The 12,142-nt window shown below is 38.0% G+C and overlaps 1 protein-coding gene across 4 annotated transcripts in view; it reads right to left on the bottom strand.

Annotated features, from left to right (window-relative positions):
* The window catches only part of COPB2 (COPI coat complex subunit beta 2), a 1,357,654-nt gene that overhangs the window by 365,446 nt on the left and 980,066 nt on the right, over positions 1–12,142 (bottom strand). The window lies entirely within an intron of this gene.

Genomic DNA, 12,142 nt, shown 5'->3' with positions numbered 1-12,142 from the left:
AGCTGAGCAGCCTAGTACCTACCTATATGAACCTATGAACATATGTATACTGATATTTGGTTTCCAATCCCAACCTTTCCAATTCTGACAATGACTTGTCTGATATCACCTTCTCCATTATTTTCCACAACAACATGAAAGTAGACTTAGGGTCTGTATGACTCTGGGTTTGTCCTACTTCCTTTACCTTAAAGACAGTTTTAATAAGTGCATGTCTCCAATGTTGAGGAATCTCTCTGTATTTGTAAGATCACAGTAAATAATATATATAATGGTAATGTAAGTTCTTGCTGAAGCATTCTCAGGTCATTAATGAGTCTCCACCTGTGCTTTGTTTGGATCCAATTTGCATAGTTCTTTTTCAAAATAATCTAATTTACATGTTATGGCACCTTAGAGAATAACAACATGTCATAATATTTCCAATGAACTTCATTTGTGCAATGACTTCAATTATTACGTTTATCTATTTATTACAATAGCAAACTGCTATTCTAATATTTCATGTTCTCCAGATGTTTGCCTCATTCATGTTATCTGTATTCACTGACAGCAGAAATACATATATTGCAGTTGTTCTAAAACATATAGGATTACTTCTGATATATATTTTAAATTAAACTTTTCTCCCTATGTTTTTACATAAAATGTATACTGTTCAACTGGACACCCTAAACAAGAAAATATAAACAGATAAACAAATAAATAAATAGATTACGTTATTTAATTCCTACTGTTGGGTATTCCTGTTACGCAGAAGCCAGAAAACTATGCCTTTTACTTTGAAATCTAACTGACAGTCTTCGATTCTGAGTTTGTTTCTTGCTTTTTTAGAACAAAGTTCATATAAACTTCTGAATGTGCAAACCTAGCACTCTGGTAGCATGTCCCAAATAAGCACTGAGATACCTGTACTCCCTTCTACAACACATTTTCTGTTTTCCTGTCTAGCAATAAATAGGTCCATTTTAGCAGTAAACTTAGAGCACAATTTATTTTATTCTCTGTATTTGAGGCCACTCAGGAAAACCAGTGGGGTTACATATTTATCACTTTCAATGGTGCTTGAACTAAATTAAACAATGGAGTGCTGGTTTGGGCTTATGTTTCATCACAGAGTGTTTAATCTCTGTCTTTGATCTGATACTATTCAAACCAGAGAACCTGACTTTTAAACCTCAGCAGAGAGCTCATCCAGTAGTTGTTAAGTATGCTGTGTTTTCTTGAATTTTAAACTCCACCTCCAACATAACAACTTGGCTTTGGCGAGGAAATACAGCAGAATAACACACAGAAAGACTGGGTCATAAAAACTGTGTCTATAAAGTCATAGCACTAACTGCTGGACTGCAACAACATGCCCACTATTACAAGAAGACTCAGATCGAGTTTAAGGAATATAAGAACATACAGAAATATTTATGTAAAATATGAGTCTATAGGCAAATCCACATGCATAATGTAAATTTCTGCATGCATGTATGTATATACAGATGCACACAGATATATACATATATATATATATATATATATATATATATATATATATATATATATGTATATACAGATGTATATATAAACAGATATAGCTAGATATATACAGAGAGATCTATAGTTATGCATACACAGGTACACACACAAGGATATGACTGTGAGACTCTTATTAACATAATTAAAGAAGTACACTCAATTTGACGAGGGCACTTTCAACTCTATTTTCTATGTACCAAGTGCATACTTGGTTTTCTGGGTCAAAATAGCATGTGAGTGTTCATGTCTAATATGTCTGAGAGTTGTGACACAGTCATCCCACATTTTTGTCAAAGGTAATGCAGAATACTTTGGCTTTCCTTACATTACCCATATCTGTACATGTACAAAAGTGAATCTCTGCAACATCTGGGGGCAATGTTCTTTTTTCTCTCTCTCTTTATACATATATTTCTCCCACTGGAAACAGTTTACATTATGTGCAATTTATTTACAGTGAAAAATATAAAACAAAGTTGACTTATAACTTGAAATAAAAAGAAAGCGCACTTTAATCTGTTTCTAATTACTTATAGTCTGTGTTAAAGTTTCTCAGTGCAATATGGGATTCCTTACAGTTCAGCACCTGAGTACTGCAGCCATGGTTAAATTGCCTCAAACACATCCACTGCTAAGCACCTGCGACTTCCTTGGTAAATGGACAGGTAAGATTCTGGTACCCTGTGATAAATGGACAGGTAAGATGTGATAAATGGACAGCTAAGATCCTGGTACCCTGTGATAAATGGACAGGTAAGATCCTGGTACCCTGTGAGAAATGGACAGGTAAGATCCTGGTACCCTGTGATAAATGGACAGGTAAGATTCTGGTACCCTGTGATAAATGGACAGATAAGATCCTGGTACCCTGTGATAAATGGACATGTAAGATCCTGGTACCCTGTGATAAATGGATAGGTAAGATCCTGGTACCCTGTGATAAATGGACAGGTAAGATCCTGGTACCCTGTGAGAAATGGACAGGTAAGATTCTGGTACCCTGTGATAAATGGACAGGTAAGATTCTGGTACCCTGTGATAAATGGACAGGTAAGATTCTGGTACCCTGTGCGAAAACCTGCAGGTAGGGTCCCAGTAGTCCACTGCTTCATGTGGTCAGTTCCAAAAAGAGTTTGCACTCTTAGCCTTGAAATCTGTCTGTGTGGGAGATCAATCTTTATGATCTTGGGATCTCTCTTTAAACACAGCTTTTCAGGAGATTCATATTAGCTCCTGCTGTTATTGGTTTCACTACAACAGTATGCTGCTTCTGTGTGTCAGTGTTTGTTTCCATTGTAACATACATATCTAGTGCATCAAAACAGCACTTCTGCTGTTCATAGGTGTTCAGTGGGCTATGACCTCAAGGGCCTTTTTAAGCCTAGCTATGAGTTTTGGTACCCTTGGTAAATATAAACAGAGGTTTGGGATATGAAACATTTACAAGCAGGGACCTGGGAAATGAACCATTTACATGCTGCCTGGGGCCATTAGAGACATAGGTGCCAAGCCAGGGATGAATTTCCTGTTCCTCCTTCAGTTGTCCAAGTTACACTTGAATTGGGTTAGGGAGGAACTTTGGTTCAAATGGATGGGGAGCCAGATCAAGGTAGGCTGTATGAATGACCTTGCCTTCATCCACAGCTCTAGTGACTGACTCTAAGAAGTTTTCCAAGTTGAGCAGGCATGATCTACCCTTCACAAAACCAAACTGTGTAGGATCCAGAGTTTGGAGATTCCCTATATCCTTGTTTATTAGGTCCACGATGAAGTGTTCCATAGCTTTGCATATCAGACTTGTCAGGCTAATGGGGTGATAGTTCCCAGAGTCTGTAGTCACTTCTCCTTTGTGAAGAGGGATGACTATAGCAGTGCGCCATTTGGTAGGGACAAAGCCTGAGGTGAGGCTGTGATTGAACAGGGTACACAGGTGAGGTGCCAGTTCACTCTGTAGTTCATGTAGAACACAGCCAGGGATATTGTCAGGTCCCATAGAAGCTGTATTCTTGTCTTTGGACAGTGCTGTTTTAACCTGTGCAGTAGTAATACTGGGTGCCTGGTAATCTACTGGTATTGTGATTCGTCCTTTATGAGGTGAGAGAGGGGTAAAGTTGGCACTGAATCTGTCGGCCAATATGTTGGCAATATCTGGTGGCTTGGTATAGGAGGTACCATTGTGGAGTAGCTCATATCAAATTTGGGTATTGCAGTGGAGATTCTTTTCATAACTATAGAAGGCCTTGTGGTTGTCTTTACTATCTGCTGCAATTCTGTTTTCATAACTAGCTTTAGAGGATTTGATAAGGGATCTCAACTTTTGTTGAGGCTGATAGGGAGTTTTTCCAGTCTTGGGACTTTACCTTATTCTGCATCAGTTTCCGCCTTCTGTTGTAGAGTTTGTTTATGACAGGGGACCACTAGATTGGCTTCCTTTTTTGGAGGAGAGCATCTTGGTTCTATTGGATATGGTGAGATTGATACATTTGTGTAAGTGTTCGTACAGTGCATTGGTGTATGACTCGGTGGTCATGCAACTATTCTACATTTGCATAGGTGTCGTAGAAGTTAACCACCTCTGTTTTTAGGAGCTCAAAGTTAGCTTAGGAGAAGTTTTTCATGATGGTTACCTTCTTGGGGTGGGGAGTGGGAGGGATGTGGATTTCCAAGGTGATTAGTTTATGGTCAGATCTAACCAGGGAGGAGTTGACTATTGATGTAGAGCAAAGGTCGCCCATGTTAGTAATGATGAGGCAAGGATGTTGCTACCTCTAGTGGGGGTAAGAACGAGCTCGTCAGGGCATTGGAATTAATGAATTCCAGGAAATGTTGGGCAAGTGTATTGGTACATGAGTAGTTATCCCAGTTAATGGAGGGGTAGTTAAAGTTGCCCAGTATGAGAATGTTAGGTTGGACCGTAATATTCTCCCATGGTGATTAGGAATGTGAAGTGAGAGTCTTAGGACATGGTTGGGGACCTACAGCAGGCTACAACCTGAATCAGTGTCTTACCCATTGTTAGCTGCACCCGAAGTATCTCAGGTGTGTTATGTTGGGCTACCAGTCTAGAGGTGTCGCATCCTTTATGAATATGGAAACACCACTGCCTTTGGAGCTTCAGTCCGAGTTCTGTGGCGAAAGGTGTGAAATAAGTTATAGCCTGGTAGTGCAGGGGTGTTTTCTGCTGCCTTGAACCAGGTCACTGTTGCACAATGTTCTCCATTTTAAGCAGTGTTTCAAGTGAGTGCATTTTGAGATTTAGACTTCTAGCGTTGAGCAGCATGACCCTCATATTGCATTTGCTTGTAGCTGTTACAGTGGTAATTTGGTCTTTGGAACGCCACCTAAAATGCACTACAGTGGAGGCAAGAGCCTTGGCAAGTATCTAGAAGCCCAGGGTGACAGATGCAGGCCATCTCTGACAAAGCATTGAGGTCTGTCAATCATGTCATCTCAGGCAGACAGATACTGGATTCCCTTAGAATGACACCAGAAACTTAGCCAATTGTTGAAATAATTTTCTGCTTGTACTGTGATATCATTCTGGATGATGGTGGGATGCTGCTCAGGGCTAGTGTCATACCCGCCTGGGCTACATAATCCGAGAGCTCCTCCATGCCTCTTTTCATGTAGTCCAGGGAGGTACGTCTCAGGTCATTCACACCCACATGTACAATGACAGAGTCGTATTTGTACCTGTTGTTGGACATGAGTGCATGCATTATGTGATGGATCCTAGCGCCTGACAGGCAGCTGACTGTTCCTTTCTCCTTATTCAACCTACTGAGTGAGACATCAGTGTGCTTCACTATCAACTCACTTATGACTAGTATGTTGGGCATGCTGTTTTGCCTTAGGGTCTTTGGTTGAGTGGCACACTGTTTAGGAGAGTTATGTGTCTCGTGATTAGTGTCGTGCTGTGGTGGTAGAGTGTGTTTCTGCCTTGAAGGTGTCTGCTGTTTGGATAGATTTTTATTGAGAGCCTCAGTGAAGGTGGGTGTGTGGTTTGTGTTTTTATGTGAAGGCAGCACTGGTGTGTGTTCTGGAGGGCTATGTGTTCTATGTGGTGTGGTGCAAGTGTTGACCTTCTCCTCTTGACCAGCTATTATGGTCTTGGCTGGAGAGTGCGTGGCTTCCAATTTGGATATATAAGTCCATCTCTAGCAAGTCTGAGTGCTGGGAGGCAAGAGGAGAGGGTTGTCAGTGTACATAAGGCAGTTGCTCAGGATGTCCAAGTTCACCAGGTTAATAGGAGAAAGTACAGAGAACTGACCTTTAGACATGCCTGGAGTGGTGGGCATTAATAATAAGTACTGGAGCTGTTTCCTTGTAGAAATTTTAGTGCTGGTAGCACTTGTGTGTGTTACAATAACTGCTACAAGAAGTCTGGTAAAGTGCTAAACTAATAAACTAGTACAAGTGTAGAAGAGGAGAGAGCTAAGGAAAAAATTGAAGAGCAGACTTTGGTACTGCTCAGAAGCTTACAAACAGTCCTGGATACAACAACTCTGTATCTGGACTAGACTAGTTACAGGAAAGGCTGGAAACAACCGCAAACACAGGCTTTTAAACCAGAAAGTTGAAAGAGATGGAAAAACTGACCAAATGGCCAATAAACTACAATTTCTGGCTACCTAGTGCTTACCACTCTCACTGATAAGCTAGAAGGCTTCCCTCCAACACAGAAAGGCTTGGGGTCTCAGAAGCTTACCAATAGTTCTGGAAAGGCAGGAAACAAGCTTAGAATTTTATTTTCGGAAAGCAGATAAAACAGCACTAAAGACAATTGAAAGTGCAGTGCAAGCTAGCACACTTGAGTGTGTAGCAGTATTAAAGCAAATACAGTTTAAATAAATGCAATTTATTCAAAATGTATTCTGAACTGAATTCAATTGTTGTTTTATTCAGCTCTGAACAGTTAAAAAGTGAAAAAAAATCACAAAGATATTTTTTTCAGTAAAGTGCAAAGGGAGAAAGGAGGAGCAGAAAATAATTCAAGGTTAAGAATCTAAGTGGGTTGGCCTTCTCAAATGTCCTCTCTGTATTAGGCAGAAAGAACACTAGATGGGGCGGACTGTCCCAGATCAAATTTACAGTAGGGGCAGGCAACTGCAAAGCCACCAACAATAACAACACCACAGGAATAAGGTGGGTGGGAGGGAAGAAGTTTCAGAACAGATCAAAGAACAGAAAAAAAATATATCAATATATATATATTTATATATATATATATTTATCATTATATGCCAGCAAATATATATAATTCGGTTAAGCAAAACGTGCCAAAAAGTATACTTATCAGTTTGTTTGAGAAGCACTCCAGTCAGAACACAAGCAGATTCTAAATGGTATGCAGAAATTTACTAACTGGGAACTATTTTTAAATCAGCATCTCTTCCAGTAAAATATTTTTACACCTGTAGTCTCTTTTTCCCAAAACCTTTGATTTTCAACAAGATAAGCATGTGGTCAGAAAATAAATTAATGAATTAAGGAGATCATTTTTTGTAAATAGAACAGAAACTATAAACTACAAGGAGCCGGTCTAAAAAAATAAACATTCCTTTATAATGTCCTTTGACCTGATGTAGCCAGCAGCATCACATGATTATAAAAAAGACTAAAAGGATTGTACCACAAACATTTGAGTCCCAGGCACTCACAAACCACTGTGCTAAAGCCAGGGACTTGAGTTTTATAGGTAGGAAAGGCTGCTGCTCGCTTTATAACTTAAGAGTTTGTGTAAGGAGTTGCTGTACTGTATCCAAACACATTTTTAAAGTTCAAATCAGGTAAGTGGCACAGCCATGGGGAGGAGCAGGGATGGGAGTAATGATTAAGGCAATAACTGAGAAAAGGATTTAGGTTTAGGGAGTGGGAAGGATCTTTAAGATTAAGGAGCAAGATGGACATTTTAAATTCAGGGAAGGGAGTTTAGGGTTAGGGAACAATCTTGAAATTTAGATTTAGGGAGTGGGATTAGAGTTTTAGGTTTAGGAAATGATCAGAGACTTTAGGGTTAGGGAGTGAGAACTAAGATTAGGAAATGGGTGAGCAACATAGGTTTAGAGTTAGAGCTGTGGTAGGGCTATAGCTATACAGTTTTATAGATTTGGGTGTGGTAGGGCTATAGCTATACAGTTTTATAGATTTGGGTTTTGGGAGGGCTGAGTACTTATGGGAGATCAGGTTAGTGAGAGTTAAAGCACTTGGTGTTTTGAGCAAGTGGCAGTGAGCAAAGTTATTGTGAGCTACTAGCAAGTGTTCACTTGTAACAGACCCTGGACCTGACCCCTTAGGTGGTTAACAAATAAATATATAAAAATACTAGCATAATATGATGGAATGTATTCCACAGGAGATGGGGAAAATCAAGACCCCTCTCATTCTAATATTCATACTCAAATTCAAACTGTCCCGAATCCCTTAATTTGTTAAACAATCATAAACTACCACCCAACCCCATTAAAAACTAAAAGCATGCTTTCTGGGTATGCAAGCATTCCAAATCTCCAAACTTCTAGACACCAAGGACATTAACAACACTTGGAATGAAACATATACATCCTTCAAATATATTGGTGTATGTCTGGACTGAACCTTTAACTTCTAGACACACATATTAAAAACAGAAAATAAAGTTAATTCGCAACTCTTCCATATTCAAGGGAGTTCTGTTAGCTCAGTTACAATATGGCCTGACCATTTTAGCTGCAGCATCTACGAAAAGCACTTCCACCATTCATACCATTACTAATAAAAAATGTCACTTAACTGTAAACACAAACAGAGGATGATCTCTTATCTGAATCACTTATTTTCTTTACATATTGAAGCTTTTTCTCCTCTTACAGCAAAACATTTAACAAAAGTCTCAACCTAGAATCATGGCAATCATTTCCAATCCACATCCAGTGTGCATAAGCAAAAAAAAAAAAAAATACAGTATGTTGCATTAGTCACTCACTTCTACCTGAAAGAGCTCTTCCCTTATGCCCAAATTTAGATCACAATTCAAAGCATATTTCTTCAATCAAGATAAGTATAGGTGTTCTCAGGTGGGCTACATCAGATGACCACTCTTAACTTTACATCTTAAGCATGTCACTAGATTTGCCAAACTTGAACACATAGCTACAATGAAATAAAACCAACATAAATGAATGCAGGTCTCTCAGGGTGGGGAAAAGCAGATATGCCATTGAATATGTAAAAACTGTGATTCAACATCAAACGTTTGGCAATGCCTATGCAAGTGCTACACTTTTTTCCTTTTAAAACTTGATAAGTTTAATGTAGATCACATAACTTCCAGTGAAGGTCAAATAACTATTTCCTGTTTGATTAGATCAAGCTTTCAGAGTGTTTCAGAATACAGATCCTAATACTCAGATAATATAGGTGGAAAAAAATCAGCCCTTAATCTGTTGATCAAGTACAATTGAAAGGATATGTCTGAGCAGCAATTTCCTCCAGTAAAGATTAAAGACTTTTCATTGTAAATATTAATGATGGAAGCAAAAATATGTAAACGAAGATCCACAGTAAGTATTCCTTTCTTGAGTGAAAGTAAGCACTGCATAACATGTATTCCCATTATGGCTTAGTGTTGTACACTTTTTCTTCCCTTCAGGGTAAATAATGACATTATCCAATTACACAGTCTCAGACTGTTCTGCCAGCTCTGTTACATTTCTGATTTTTGCCAAATTAACTTTGCCAGAGACCAAAACTCCCCCTTTGAAATCAACCATATTCCACAGTCCCCCAACCTCACCGAAACAGCCCTGATTGCTCCTGCCTCCTTTCCTCACACTCAGGAGAAAAATCTCAAGTGAGCATAGTCTAAATTCTTGCCACTGAAAATCATTAAGTTATATTTTATCTAGCAAGTGCAGCAAGATAGAACATTAACGATGTCACCAGTGAAATACTTGAATACCTGTAATATTCATCAAAGTCAGCACTTAATGTTAATAATGTCTGCTATACCAGCAATTCAATTAAACAGAATACTGAGAGTTTTATTACTAAGATCCTACATACAAGGTATAGCTTGATGGAGAAAGTAACTTCCCTGGAAAAGTGAGCTCGACCACAAGATATTTTGGGAAAAAATTGTTCCAAATAATGAAACCAATAAAACTGTACTAAGAAGGGTGCCATGTTGCAATTATACTATATATACCTGGATGGAATAAAATTATTGTGAGCTTAGAGTTTGCTACCATTGAAACTGGCATACATCTTTGTCAGGGAAACATTTTATTTACTTACTTACTATTTGAGAACTAGTAAGTGGTTTGGTGCAAGTACCCTTTTCAGGCATGACCCAGGCACATTGGCAGTCAAATGCAGATATAATAAAAAGAAACAACAGCAATATGTACAATGTAAAGCTACATACACCGAGATTATACATCACTGTTAACAGTATTTGCAGAGTTTTAAAATACTGCAATGAAATAGTATCAGCAGTAGGTTCAAAGGCTCACTATGTAAGGGAGAGTTAAACCTTTGTGTAGGTTAGAACTTAACCATTATTCCTGAAGTATCTGCATTTAGGCTATTTGTGAAGGTGGACAATGACGGTATATGTAAAACATGCAAGATGTTTCATGAACTTCACTTCAGCTGGGAGTTTGTTCCATTGTGATGGTCCAAGTCTAGAAAATATGCACTCACCATTAATTGCTTTAAAAGGGGGTATGTATAAGGGGAAGCTATTTTCTTGAGTATTCATTTTTAAAAAGGAGGGTGATATTCCTCATTTAGAATTTTTACAGCAGAGTGCCTAATAAAAAGGTTGCACTTGCTGTGAAATTGATCAAGTGTAAGTTCTTATTCTTTTGTTTGACCTTGCAATACTTTACCTATGTTACTCCAAATAGGGTGTGTAGCTGGCATGCTACAACATTTACAAGGAGAGCAAAGTGACTTTAAATCTTGTACCAGAAACTGGATGTATGATATCATTCCCTATATAAGTAGATCAGGACATTAATATCTTGTGCTATTTAACAAAATAAAAAAGTTGAGAGTTTCTTAACAATCATGTGGGCAACATATTGTTATTACAGACAGTGATATTACATAACCTGGGGTTAAACAAGAGTGCATTCATAAGATTCTTGGCTTGCATCATACCTCGGGTCTATATTAGATAAACAAAAGTTTATCTAATCGAACGCTCACATGAGCAAAAATTGCGGAACTCGAAACCACAGTTGTGAGATCGCGATACAGTTTAGATGGGAATATTTGCCCTTTCCTCACTGTAGTGCGATCTTGGAGTTGGGATATATATTTAGCAGGGGATGTGGGGGCGCAGCCCCTCACAATTGCAGTTTCGAGTTTCTGGCTTTTCTCTCATGTGAGCGTGCGATTAGATACATTTTCGTTTATCTAATATAGACCCTCATACCTCCCATATAATGCTGTAATCAATGCATAATGATAAACTGCATGTGGTAACATATACAATGTTGTATATGATCCTGCTTTTTAGTAAATGAGGGATGCATTTGAGCATATTATTTTATTCGAGGAACTTATTTTTAAATACTGTTCTGTCACTAGTATTTTATGTCAGTATTTTCATATTTAACAGATCCTGTGGTTTTTGCTTGACCGTTTTTTACTAGTGTTCTGTAGTGAGAGATAACACAGTGGTGGGCTTCAGTGGGCTAAGGTCAATAGTTCTCTACATTTTCATTTTCTCATGGGATTTCACAGAGTGCCTTCACTTGGTGTACAGAATATAAACATTAAATGTTAGTGGCTGTATTTCTTCTGCCCTGGTAGACCCCCCCCCCCCATCATTTGCTAGTTGTAGCAACTGTACTTTCTCCTTGCAGTGTATCAGTAGTAATATCAGAGCTTATATTTTGCTTTATGAATTTACCATTGTCTTTAAACATAACTTGTTCAAAAATTCTCTCTTCAACTCATTAATGCCAGTGAAAAACCTAGATCCATATATCTGAACTGTACAGATTTCACAGAATGTCCAAATTTTTGCCTCATATTTTTTGGTATGTTCCTCATAAAATTTGTGTTTTTTTCTTGCAAATCTCTAAGTATTTATGTCATTAAATAATTGCATACATTTAAGTTGCAGACTTCATAGTCTTCAGAAAAAGTCTGTTAACACAAATCCTTTTAAACTAGCCATTTTCTAAGTTTATAAGAGCAGTATTTAAAATCTGACCCTATTTTTGGCCCTTTGCTCCCCTATTATTTTAGGCTTTGTCCAGATATCTTGCATTAAGAGATTGTGAGGTATGGTTAGGTCTGACTTTTGTTTTGCACAAAACTAAATTTTACATTCTAGCAATTGGCATCTGTTTCTCAGAAAACAACCATGGACTTGTTTAAGCACCCTCAGACCTTCTTTCTCAAAACTGCAGCTATTCTAAAGCAAATAATTTTGTATGTAGTTCACCACAATATCCTGTAAATTGAAGTGATAGGTTTAATTTAGTAATAATGTTGACAGATACTATATTAAAATACTGTTCATAAGCTGGTATGTAAAATATTTAATCATATAGCATTCCTTCTAGCCTTATGTGACCTAATAAAATCTGCTATTAGCATTTGTCCCAATTAAGCT

The sequence above is a fragment of the Protopterus annectens genome, chromosome 4.part1, assembly GCF_019279795.1.
Source record: "Protopterus annectens isolate FY-2018-M chromosome 4.part1, PAN1.0, whole genome shotgun sequence".
Classification (NCBI taxonomy): domain Eukaryota; kingdom Metazoa; phylum Chordata; order Ceratodontiformes; family Protopteridae; genus Protopterus; species Protopterus annectens.
Note: the sequence above shows the minus strand (reverse complement) of the source record. Positions and strands in the feature narration are given on the sequence as shown.